General features: G+C 37.4%; 1 protein-coding gene across 5 annotated transcripts in view; it reads right to left on the reverse strand.

Annotated features, from left to right (window-relative positions):
- Akap6 (A-kinase anchoring protein 6) overlaps window positions 1-12654 on the reverse strand; it is a 515042-nt gene that overhangs the window by 304092 nt on the left and 198296 nt on the right. The window lies entirely within an intron of this gene.

Genomic DNA, 12654 nt, shown 5'->3' on the forward strand with positions numbered 1-12654 from the left:
ATCCATTCCTCTTACACAGGATTTGATCCCTTTATAATGGATGTAGAATATAGTCAGAGTCAGGACATGGATCAAAATTGCCAGGCAACTATCCAGAGGAATAATCTGTAAGAGGTACTAAGACATCATTGGTGCCAGTTAACTAAGGTTTCAATACCTTTCTCTTTACATAACTTAGAAAGCAAAGGCAAATTGACCCAGCTCCCACAGAACCTGATGAACCATGAGGGGAAAGAAATACCTTCCTCACAAGTGTTGACCTCTCTTTGTTGATTATATTGGTAACATACACATGCAGTCTCTGCTGGATTTCTGAAATTGCACAGCATGGTGCAACTTTCTGGCATCTATTAATTAATATTTTTGCCTTGAACTCTAAGAGTGGCTTGGCAAAAACCACAAGAATACACAAACTATGGAATAAAATGTAAAGATGTGAGAATGTCTGTGTATAGCTCCATACCCAAACAAACTCTGCTTTGAACATTTGATGAGATATTTGTTAGAGAAAGATAAGTAATTCTGAAGTATATACTTTCTAATAATAGAACATTTGTTTTCCCCACCCCCCGCAAAAATGTTGATTAAATATTTATACAATAATTAGCCTGAAGTATCTAATGCTTAGCCCCTTAACTACTGCCAGTTTATTACACTTTTATGTGAAAGAAGTTGAAGATTATGAACACTCTGGGATTTTATTGAAGTCAGATAACTAGGTTAGAGACTTTTAAAAACAATTTGCTGAATGGCTGCCTCCCAGTAGGAACTGTTTAGTATTAAAAGGCTCCAAGAGATCCATCCTGTGGAGGCTCTGCAGGTACTTGATTAACAAGATGGAGTGGAAGCTTGTGGCTCAGAGTTCTGGACCAGCCTAACTGAATCATGTAAGGAGTGATTGCTGTTCAGACTCAACTGCACATGTGACGAACAGAAGGCAACTGGACTCAGTTCACATGGTTAAGCTGCTCACTGGATAACAGATTTGCTAACACTGTAGTGCTACTCATTAGAAACAAAACTGAAATTTCAGAAGAGAATCAGAGTTTTAAGGATATAAAAAGAAATAATCCCTTCATGACTAGAGATTATCCATCTACCTATGTATCTATCTATCTATCCATCTTAGAGAACTATACACAAAATATTTCTTCTCATCTGTTTGCTGAGAATACTAACAGGAAACAAAGTCTGTCATTCCATAATTAGAAAGTTTAAATAACACTTAAAGTTTAAACAACATTTAACGTGGCAAAGATTGATTAAACTGATTTAGTGACTACAATTCATGGTGAAGTATAATCACCCAACAAATGTTACTGTTTGATTTCAAAGTATTTCCTGTTTTGATAGAGAAAAGGGTTCTAGTATGAAGATAACTGAGCCTGAGCTCAAGAAAAGGATGAAATGTCGAAGATGATATGGTTAGCAGCCATGGAACCCTTTCCAGCATCGATGGGAGAGAGTTCCATCAGTCATTCTTCAATAAAGCTGGCTATTTTTAGAAAGTCACCTTTCATAGTCTTAGTCTGATATTATCGCATTTCTCCTACTCACAGCTAATTCTTTCTTATATTATTATCAATTCAGCCGTTCTCCCCACTGTCTTCTCTGACTTTTGGATTCCTCTCCTGATCCCCAAGTATATCTCACCTGTGACAATGGACCACAATTCTCTCAATCAAAAGACTCCAGATTCAGACTCTTGCCCAGAAATTCAGCTCTCTCCCTTTGTAATCCATGTCCAGAAATAGAGAGCTGAAGGACCTTGGGAATGCAAAGTTAGAAGAAAGGCAGAACCAGAGATAGGTGGACCAAAGATACCAAGACAAATTTTATTTACCTTCAGAAGCTTGCCTGGAACTATTAAGCTATTTTCTTTACCTATTATCTTGTATTGTTACAGACAAATAAAAGCTATTACATCTAACTTCTTAGGAATGTTATTTAACAACAATTATTTCATATAATTTATGAATATTTTTATTGTCAACCGAATGTAGCTTATTTCCAAGAGGATTTGTTTATTTCTTTATGTGAATATTCTCCCCAACTAGGGGGCTTATTCCCTAGCTTCTCTTTATATAGTTACTGGCTACCAGTAAGTTGGCCACTCAAGAATTGTGATGACATGAATCTCACTTCAACAGTCTTGTAATTAACAAAAGATTAATTTCAGTAGATAAACAGGTTTACTGCTTGGGTTTATCTTTCAATATCACCAATTGATATCCATTGATTAAGCTATTTAAAATCTCCCATGCTTCTACATGGACGTCATTCATTTCTCTATATCTTTAAAATTCAACAAACTTGAGCTGGGCACTGATGCTGGCTTATGACTGTAACCCTAGCTACTCAGGAGGCAGATATCAGGAGGGTCAAGGTTGTAAGCCAGCCCAGGCAAATCATTTGTGAGACCTTATCTTGAAAATAAACAACACAAAAAAGACTGGTGGAGTGGCTTAAGTGGCAGAGAGCCTGCTTCACAAGGGTGATGTCCTGAGTTCAAACCCCAATACAACCAAAAAAAAAAAATAATAAAATTTTTTTTAATTGAGGGTAATAGTTTTTTAACGTACTTTAGACAATAACTTTTTATAGCTACCCAAGTTGCCCTATAACCCATAATTAAGGACAAAAGGATAATATCATTAAATAAAACCTCATTGACTATATCAACACCTACTATGTACTAACCAATGTGCTAGGGATAATAGGTGAATAACAGGTCTGCCCCTGTGGAGTTTCCTGCCTGTTAGGAGGAGGCACATACCAGAATTTTCAGTTGGGAAGATAAATATTCATGAAGAGTAAAAAGATGAGTAGGAAATGCCTATAGGATAATGGAGGAAGGAAATGAGAAAGCTTTTTGAAGGAAATAAAGTTTGTGTCTTGAAGAAGACAGTCAGGAGAATAAGGCAGAGAAGAGCATTCCAGAAAACACCAAGTATCCATATGATCTCTGAAATTATGGACCTGGGGTTTGGCAGTGATTTGTTAGGCATGGAACCAAACACAGAATCCATAAAAGAAAAAAAATGAATTTTATAAAAATTTTAAACTTTTGTTCTATGAAAGACATCTTTTCTTTCTTTCTTTCTTTTTAATTGTTGTTCTGGGGGTATATTGTGGCATTTGCAAAAGTTCTAACAGTATATCAAATATATCATACTTGAATTCAGCCCACTCTATCATTTTCCTATAGCTCCCTCCCCGATCCCCGGAATAGTTTCAACAGGTGAAAGACATTTTTAATAAAACAAAAAGAAGAGCAAAAGATTAAGGAAAATATTTTCAAATATTCAACAAAGGACATATCCAGAATATATAAAGAACTCTCAAAATTCAATAATAAGGAAACAACAATCCAGTTATGAAGTGGGAAAAATACTTTAACACTTTACCAAAGTGGATGTAATGATGGCAAATAAACTTATCACTAAATGTTAGATCTCATTAGCCATTGGGTGAATGCAAATTAAAACCACAAGGAGATGATAATGTATACCTATTAGAATGCTGGAACTCTTCTACATGGCTGATAGTAATCACTCTGTAAAACAGTTTAGCAGTTTCTTTTAGAGTTAAACATATGACTAGCACATGACCTAGCAATATCACTCCTATGTGTTTAACCTAGAGAAATAAAATATAAGTGTGTGTGTGTGTGTGTGTGTGTGTGTGTGTGTGTGTGTGTGTGTGTGTATGTAAAGCTCTACTCATAATTGCCAAAACCTAAGTGTCTTTCAATGGGTAAATGGTTCGGCAAACTATGGTGTATCTATATATACAATATGCATTAACTTTTTAAAAACAACCATTGATACATGAAAATTTGAATGATTCTCAAAGTACTATACTAAGTTTTTCTAAAGCCAGCCTTGTTAAAGCCTTGTTTAATTCCATTATGTGATGTTCTCATAAGACAAAAATATACCGATAAAGAATAGATGCGTGGCTGCCAGAGATTGGAGGTGGGGAGGGCATAACTGTAAACTGAAGAGAGGGGTTCTTTTGGGGAGGTTGATTACACTATTTTGTGTTCTGATTGTGGAAGTGTTAATATAAATCTACACAAGAGTTAAAATTTGTAGAACTATATACCGAGAAAGTCAATCCAGCTTTGTGATGATTTTTTTTTTAATAATAAGAGTTCATTATCTCAGTAAAATGCATACAGAAATTTGCTTCAGGTCACATATTTTCTTCAGATTCTTGGAAATCACAAAAAGCCACATCTCTTACAGTCATAGCAAGATGGTCATCTGCACTAATTCCATATAGTAATTGTATATAACTTCCATGTTATTTGCTAGCAACTATAGAAGAAAATGAATCTAATCTGGAGGAATCTCAAAGTAAATTAAAGCAAATAGAAATGGTTCAAAATCTATCTTCAAAGTTACATAAGATTCTTACCCTGAGATATCACTGTGCTAACATGGGAAAGTGATGCTCTGCATTGTCTTAATTCACCTGCAGCAGTGTAGCTCCTGTAGCATTCAAAATTACAGAACGTGATGCATTGAATACATTATGTCACCCACTGCTCACTTCACTCAACCACCTAGACACCTTGTGGTCTTAAAGTTGTAGCTGCTGCCCCCTGACATTGAGGCAGGAATCATCTATGGTTACCGAAGTAGCTGATACTAGCATGAACTCTAGCTGGTTGTTTAGTTGTTTTTGCAATTTGGTTGCATGCTTATGTGAAAAGGGTGCCTTTTCTTTTTTTATAAAATTCATAGTTTCATATTTTTTAGTTATACCTTATTTCTTCTAGGCAGACACAGGGTTGTTAAAATAGCTGTTATATATTAAGCCAGTATGTCCAGTTTTCACCAGATTAGGAGAGGAATGAGAGCACTTCTCTGTGATTGCTTTAATTCCTTTTTTTGTTTTCATTTTTATTAGGGTATATTTGTTGTACAGGGGGGTTTCCTGTGACAATTTCAAATAGGGTTACATTGTACATTGGTTAGATCATACCCCACCATCTCCCCCCCTACAATCCCCTCCCCACCCCACTTAAAGCACTTGCAAGAGTTTTCATTGTGGTATTTCAGATACGTATATGGGATTGTTTTAATTTCTTATTGAAGTAACTCTGAGTGTGATGCCTCAGCTCCTGCTAACTACTCATGGGAGGAATTGCTGCCTCATGATGAGGCTATCAAACTCATTCTTAACCATACTTGAAACATCTTGAAAGTTTCCTTAAGAAATTATGTGTACATGGATTAACATTCTATCAAAGTACCCAAATTACCAATCTCCAGGGCTCTGTGTACACCTAGAGGAGAAACATGTCCTTCCACTAATTTCCTCACTCAGGTATGTACTGAAGCAAGAGTTGACAGTGCAGTTCTTCTCATTTTTCTCTGCCTCTGGCTTCCCCACATGCAATCCTTCAAAAAGAAAACAAGCAAATTCCCCCCACACCCCAACCTTTCTCTCCACAGGACAAACAGCAGGCATTACTGCATTCATCTCCAATTCCAAACAGTGTTTCTTTTCTTTTCATCTAAAAATAATTCCACAGGTTCTCTCAAATTTCTTCTGAAGAAAAAAATATCTGGGAGAAAGAAAAGAAAGGTGAGAGACAGAGAAGGGAAGGAAGGAAAGAAGGAGGAAAGGAAGGAAGGAAGGAAAGAGAAAGAAAGAAAGGAAGGAAGGAAGGAAGGAAGGAAGGAAGGAAGGAAGGAAGGAAGGAAAGGAAGGAAGGAAGGGCTGGAGGCATGGCTTAGGTGATAGAGCACTTGCGTAGCAAGTGCAAGGCCCCGAGTTCAAGCCCCAGTACCACAAAAAAAAAAGAAAGAAGGAAGGAAAGAGGAAGGAATGAAAGAAGGAAAGAAAAAAAAACTTTTGACTTACATTTTTATAACTTCAGGACCTATTTACAGTTTTCCTACAACAAAAATAAATTGATGCTTACTTTTGGAGACTAGTTCTCCTTATTCACCTCTTTTTCCTATCAGAGTTTCAAAAATCTTAAACCCTCATTTTATCCAGAGCACTCCATTCATTTAGAATTAAACTTTTCATGTTTGAAGTCAGTAAGCAAGAGACAAGCATAAGATGAATTTTGTGTACACATTTCAGTCTTACTGTAAAATACCATATCATCATTTCTGCTCATATTTACTAGCAATAGTAGAATTGGATAATTAAAAGATATCTTTAACCTATATGCTCACCATATGTGTGTTCTTAGCAAAAGCTGAGGAGATTTTTACCTGATACATATATTTTATTTTAAAAAACACACATCATTTTGGATTCCAAGATGGAGGCTAGAGAGAGGAAGCAGAAAGCGAGCCTTCTACGGTGAAATCTTGGAGAGACGCTGGAGACACACTTTGCAGGCATAATCACTGAGAAGAGGCATAACTTTGACCCCTCCACACCTCCAGCCTGCACAGAGAATCTCCACTTCACGTTAAACAGAGAAACAAGGAGGGCCCCCGGGCCACCACTCACCCATGCCCAGATGGCTTGGGAAGATGCAGACAAGGTGAGCTTCGCGGTACCATGGTACTTCCACAGACAAGCCTGGGCCAGAGCAGCAGAGCCCCCTGGACAGACTGACCCTCACTCAGGGAAAAAAGAGAAACTGACTAATAAGCAATAAGAACAATAAAGACACGCAGGAAAGAGGGTGGGGTGCCCTGAGTGCCAAAGACTGGGGGAAGGGAATCCTTCCCGGGACTGTAAATAAACAAGCCAGGTGGGCAGGAGAGCTCTGGTGGGAACGGGGGCGCGCACCCAGCAACCAGGAGTGGGAAGGCTTGTGAGAGTGGAGGAGGGAGGAAAACTCCACAGGAGAGGAGGGAAGACCCACTTCTCACGTGAGATGTAAACAAACATGAGGGCGGGCAGGAGCAGCAGCACTGCCCAGTAATCAGGAGCAAGAAAGCTTGTGAAAGTGGCAGTGGGAGGAAAACTGCACAGGAGAGGGGGGAAGACCCACTTCCCACATGAACTGTAAATAAACACCCAGGCCTGAGAAAGCGGGTGCAGTGACACCTTTCCCAGTGTGCTTGGAAAGGGAAAAGCTTGTAGCAGAGGCTTGTGCACAGGAGAACTCTGAATAAACAAAGTCTGCAGGGCCAGGTGAGTGCTAAGCTCACCCCAGAGATCTGCATAAATAACTCCACCAGCAACAGCAGGCTGACAGCAGCGGGCAGGCAAGCCACAGCTGCAGATATCATTCTCAGAACTATCTCCAGACTCTTTTTTTTTCTTGTTCTCCCTACCTTTGATGAGAGAACAACTGAATTACACCTGCATGCTGAAAAACTTACTGAAAGTGTATTGCATTTGAACTTGGGACACTTGGTGGGGTTTTGTGTGTGTGTGTGTGTAGTTTTGTTCTACTTTATGCATCCCCTTTGATGAGACAACTACAGAACAACATCTGAGGCACCATCTCCAGGATTGGAGACTGAGACAGACACCCAAATTATTAAGACTGAAACTTCATTGCATTTGAACTTGGAGGTTTTTTGGGTTTTTTTTTAAATTTTTTATTTTTCAAGTTATTTTAATTTATTTTTATATGTAGATGTTTCTTTCATTTACTTATTTTTTATTTTTATTCTTATCTTTATTTTTTTATTTTTTATTTTCAATCCTCTCTCTGTCCCTCTAAAGTCTGTTCAGTTTACTGTCGATTAATACACTAACGCTCCCTGTTTATACCTTTGAAACCTTCTTGTCTGATTCCTTGTTATGTTTTCTCCTTCTTCTCTGTTTATTTGTATTAACCTTTACTTTAACTTCTTGCTTTCCATCTCCGCTCACCCTTCCATTCTAAATATTACCATTGTTATTATTACAAGCTAGAAAATACTTAATTTCACACAGTACAGGGACAGTAACAACACAAAAGACAATGATGGAAAGACAGAAAAAACAGGGAAACCAGTTTCCCCACAGCCAAAAATTAGTACAGGAACCAGAGGGGAATGAATAAAACAGAAACTCAGATCCAGACTCCAACAAAATGAAGATAAACTATGCCAAGGAACCCAATGAAGCCCACAAGAATAATTTAAAAGAATACATACTACAGGTACTCAATGAGAATTTTATAGAGATGATACTGGATAGGGTCAACCAAAATGTACAGGAGACACTCAAGAAATTCCAAGACAACAAAAAAAGAGAATTTGAAAAAACAAAAGAAGAAATAAAGGAAACCATGGAAGCACTGTATAAACACCAAAGTGAAAGACAGAACATGATGAATAAACAGATAAATGAACTCAGGACAAAAATAGACAACATTAAAGAGGAAACCACCCAGGATATGGAAAACCTCAGAAAAAAGAATGAAACAGAACTGCAAAACAAAACGGAAGGCCAATCCAGCAGAACAGAATAAACAGAAGATAGAATCTCAGAACTTGAAGATGAAATGGTAATTAAAGGAAAAACCGAAGAACTATTAATTAAACAACTCAAGACCTGTGAAAAGAAAATGCAAGAACTCACTGACTCCATCAAAAGACCAAACTTGAGAATCATGGGCATCGAAGAAGAAGAAGAGGTGCAAGCGAAGGGAATGCATAATATATTCAACAAAATAATAACAGAAAATTTCCCAAATCTAGAGAAAGATATTCCCATACAGATGCAAGAGGCCTCCAGGACACCAAACAGACCAGATCAAATTAGAACAATATGTCACCACAAAGCCACCACTACAAAAGATTCTTCAAGGGATTCTGCACACAGAAAGTGAAACCAAACATAACCATGAAAGGACAGCCAGCACCAAACTACAGGAAAAGAAAAACCAAGAAAGTACAGAGTAACCTCAACTTAGGTACACACATTAAACCTTAAAACAACTAAGACAACTAAATGACAGGAATCAAAACATACCTATCAGTACTAACACTTAATGTTAATGGACTTAATTCACCCATCAAAAGGCACAGTTTGACAAAATGGATTAAAAAGGAAGATCCAACAATTTGTTGCTTACAGGAAACCCATCTCACCGAAAGAAATAAGCATAGGCTTAGGATGAAAGGCTAGAAGACTTACCAAGCCAATGGCCCCCAAAAACAGGCAGGAGTAGCAATACTTATCTCTGACAAAGTAGACTTCAAACTTACATTGATCAAATGAGATAAAGAAAGACATTCCATACTAATAAAAGGGGAAATAGACCAAAAGGAAATAATAATCATCAACCTGTATGTACCAATGTCAATGCACCCAATTTCATCAAACATACCCTGAAAGACCTAAAAGCGTATATAAATGCCAACACAGTGGTTGTGGGAGACTTTAACACCCCATTATCATCAATAGATAGGTCATCCAAACAAAAAATCAATAAAGAAATCCAAGATCTAAAATACACAATAGATCAAATGGACCTAGTTGATGTCTACAGAACATTTCATTCAACTTCTACACAATATACATTCTTCTCAGCAGCACATGGAACCTTCTCCAAAACAGATCATATTCTAGGGCACAAAGCAAGTCTCAGCAAATATAAGAAAATAGAAATTATACCATGCATACTATCTGATCACAATGCAGTAAAAGTAGAACTCAACAACAAAAGTAAAGACAAAAAACATGCAAACAGCTGGAAACTAAATAACTCATTACTTAATGAACAATGGATCATTGATGAAATAAAAGAGGAAATTAAATTCCTGGAAGTCAATGAAAATGAAAACACAACCTACCGGAACCTATGGGACACAGCTAAGGCAGTCCTGAGAGGAAAGTTTATAGCCATGAGTGCATATATTAAAAAGACTGAAAGATCCCAAATCAATGACCTAATGATACATCTCAAACTCCTAGAAAAACAAGAACAAGCAAATCCCAGATCAAATAGAAGGAGAGAAATAATAAAAATAAGAGCTGAAATCAACGAAATAGAAACCAAAAAAACCATACAAAGAATTAATGAAACAAAAAGTTGGTTCTTTGAAAAAATAAACAAGATCGATAGACCCCTGGCAAACTTGACTAAAATGAGGAGAGAAAAAACCCAAATTAGTAGAATCAGGAATGCAAAAGGGGAGATAACAACAAACACCAGGGAAGTCCAGGAAATCATCAGAGACTACTTCAAGAACCTATATTCAAATAAATTTGAAAATCTTAAAGAAATGGATAGATTTCTAGATACATATGATCACCCAAAACTGAACGAAGAGGAAATTAATCACCTGAATAGATCTATAACACAAAATGAAATTGAAGCAGCAATCAAGAGTCTCCCCAAAAAGAAAAGTCCAGGACCTGATGGATTCTCTGCTGAATTCTATCAGACCTTTAAAGAAGAACTGATACCAACACTCCTTAAACTGTTCCATGAAATAGAAAGGGAAGGAAAACTGCCAAACACATTTTATGAAGCCAGTATTACACTTATCCCAAAACCAGGCAAAGACACCTCCAAAAAGGAGGTACTGGCACAAAAACAGACATGAAGACCAGTGGAACAGAATAGAGGACCTAGATATGAAGCCAAACAACTATAACCAACTTGTCTTTGACAAAGGCACTGAAAATATACGATGGAGAAATAGCAGCCTCTTCAACAAAAACTGCTGGGAAAACTGGTTAGCAGTCTGCAAAAAACTGAAACTAGATTCATGTATATCACCCTATACCAATATTAACTCAAAATGGATCAAGGATCTTAATATCAGACCACAAACTCTAAAGTTGATACAGGAAAGAGTAGGAAATACTCTGGAGATAGTAGGTATAGGTAAGAAGTTTCTCAACGAAACCCCAGCAGCACAGCAACTAAGAGATAGCATAGATAAATGAGACTTCATAAAGCTAAAAAGCTTCTGTTCATCAAAAGAAATGGTCTCTAAACTGAAGAGAACACCCACAGAGTGGGAGAAAATATTTGCCAGCTATATATCAGACAAAGGACTGATAACCAGAATATATAGGGAACTTAAAAAACTTAATTCTCCCAAAACTAATGAACCAATAAAGAAATGGGCAAGTGAACTAAACAGAACTTTCTCAAAAGAAGAAATTCAAATGGCCAAAAAGCACATGAAAATATGCTCACCATCTCTAGCAATAAAGGAAATGCAAATTAAAACCACACTAAGATTCCACCTCACCCCTGTTAGAATAGCCATCATTAGCAACACCACCAACAGTAGGTGTTGGTGAGGATTCGGGGAAAAAGGAACCCTCTTACACTGCTGGTGGGAATGTAAACTAGTACAACCATTCTGGAAAAAAATTTGGAGGCTACTTAAAAAGCTAGACATTGATCTACCATTTGATCCAGCAATACCACTCTTGAGGATATACCAAAAAGACTGTGACACAGGTTACTCCAGAGGCACCTGCACACCCATGTTTACTGCAGCACTATTCACAATAGCCAAGTTATGGAAACAGCCAAGATGCCCCACCACTGATGAATGGATTAAGAAAATGTGGTATCTATACACAATGGAATTTTATGCAGCCATGGAGAAGAACGAAATGTTATCATTCGCTGTTAAATGGATGGAATTGGAGAACATCATTCTGAGTGAGGTTAGCCTGGCCAAAAGACCAAAAATCGTATGTTCTCCTTCATATGTGGACTTTAGATCAAGGGCAAACACAACAATGGGATTGGACTTTGAGCACATGATAAAAGCGAGAGCACACAAGGGAGGGGTGAGGATAGGTAAGACACCTAAAAAATTAGCTAGCATTTGTTGCCCTTAACGCAGAGAAACTAAAGCAGATACCTTAAAAGCAACTGAGGCCAATAGGAGAAGGGGACCAGGAACTAGAGAAAAGGTTAGATCAAAAAGAATTAACCTAGATGGTAACACACACGCACAGGAAATCAATGTGAGTCAATGCCCTGTATAGCTGTCCTTATCTCAACCAGCAAAAACCCTTGTTCCTTCCTATTATGGCTTATACTCTCTCTACAACAAAATTAGAAATAAGGGCAAAATAGTTTCTGCTGGGTATTGAGGGGGTGGGGGGGAGAGGGAGGGGGTGGAGTGGGTGGTAAGGGAGGGGGTGGGGGCAGGGAGGTGAAATGACCCAAGCCTTGTATGCACATATGAATAAGAAAATAATAAAAAATAAAAATAAATAAATAAAGTAAAAAACACAGATCAAGGGAACACCACAATTACTTGCAATAAAACTCTCAAATAAGCCATCTGAATTAAAACTTGCAACTTTATTTTTAAAATTCCCTTGCAGAGTATAACATCCTTTTCATTGACTCTCAAAAGTGTACTTTCTCCAAAAGCAGATAGATGTTCATATGGACAAGATGTTTTTATTTCCCCAAAAGTAAACTGCCTCTCTCAGTAAAGTAGGAACAGAGAAGAACTTCCTCAACTTCATAAAAAATAACTACCAAAACCAAATCCTCCAATTAACATCAAACTTAACAGTAACAAGGCAGAGTCATATTCCACTAAGGTCAAGACCAAGGCAAGGACTTCTCTTCTCAACATGAAACTTCCAGTCCTACAAATTACAATAAAACAAGAAGAGGAAATAAAAAGTATGCAGATTAGAAAGGAAGAAATGAAACTAAGTTCTTCACAGATAATAAGGCCACCTATATAGAAAATCTTAATTAAGTGATAAAACCCCTCCTGGAATTGATAAACTATTACA

The sequence above is a fragment of the Castor canadensis genome, chromosome 3, assembly GCF_047511655.1.
Source record: "Castor canadensis chromosome 3, mCasCan1.hap1v2, whole genome shotgun sequence".
Lineage (NCBI taxonomy): Eukaryota > Metazoa > Chordata > Mammalia > Rodentia > Castoridae > Castor > Castor canadensis.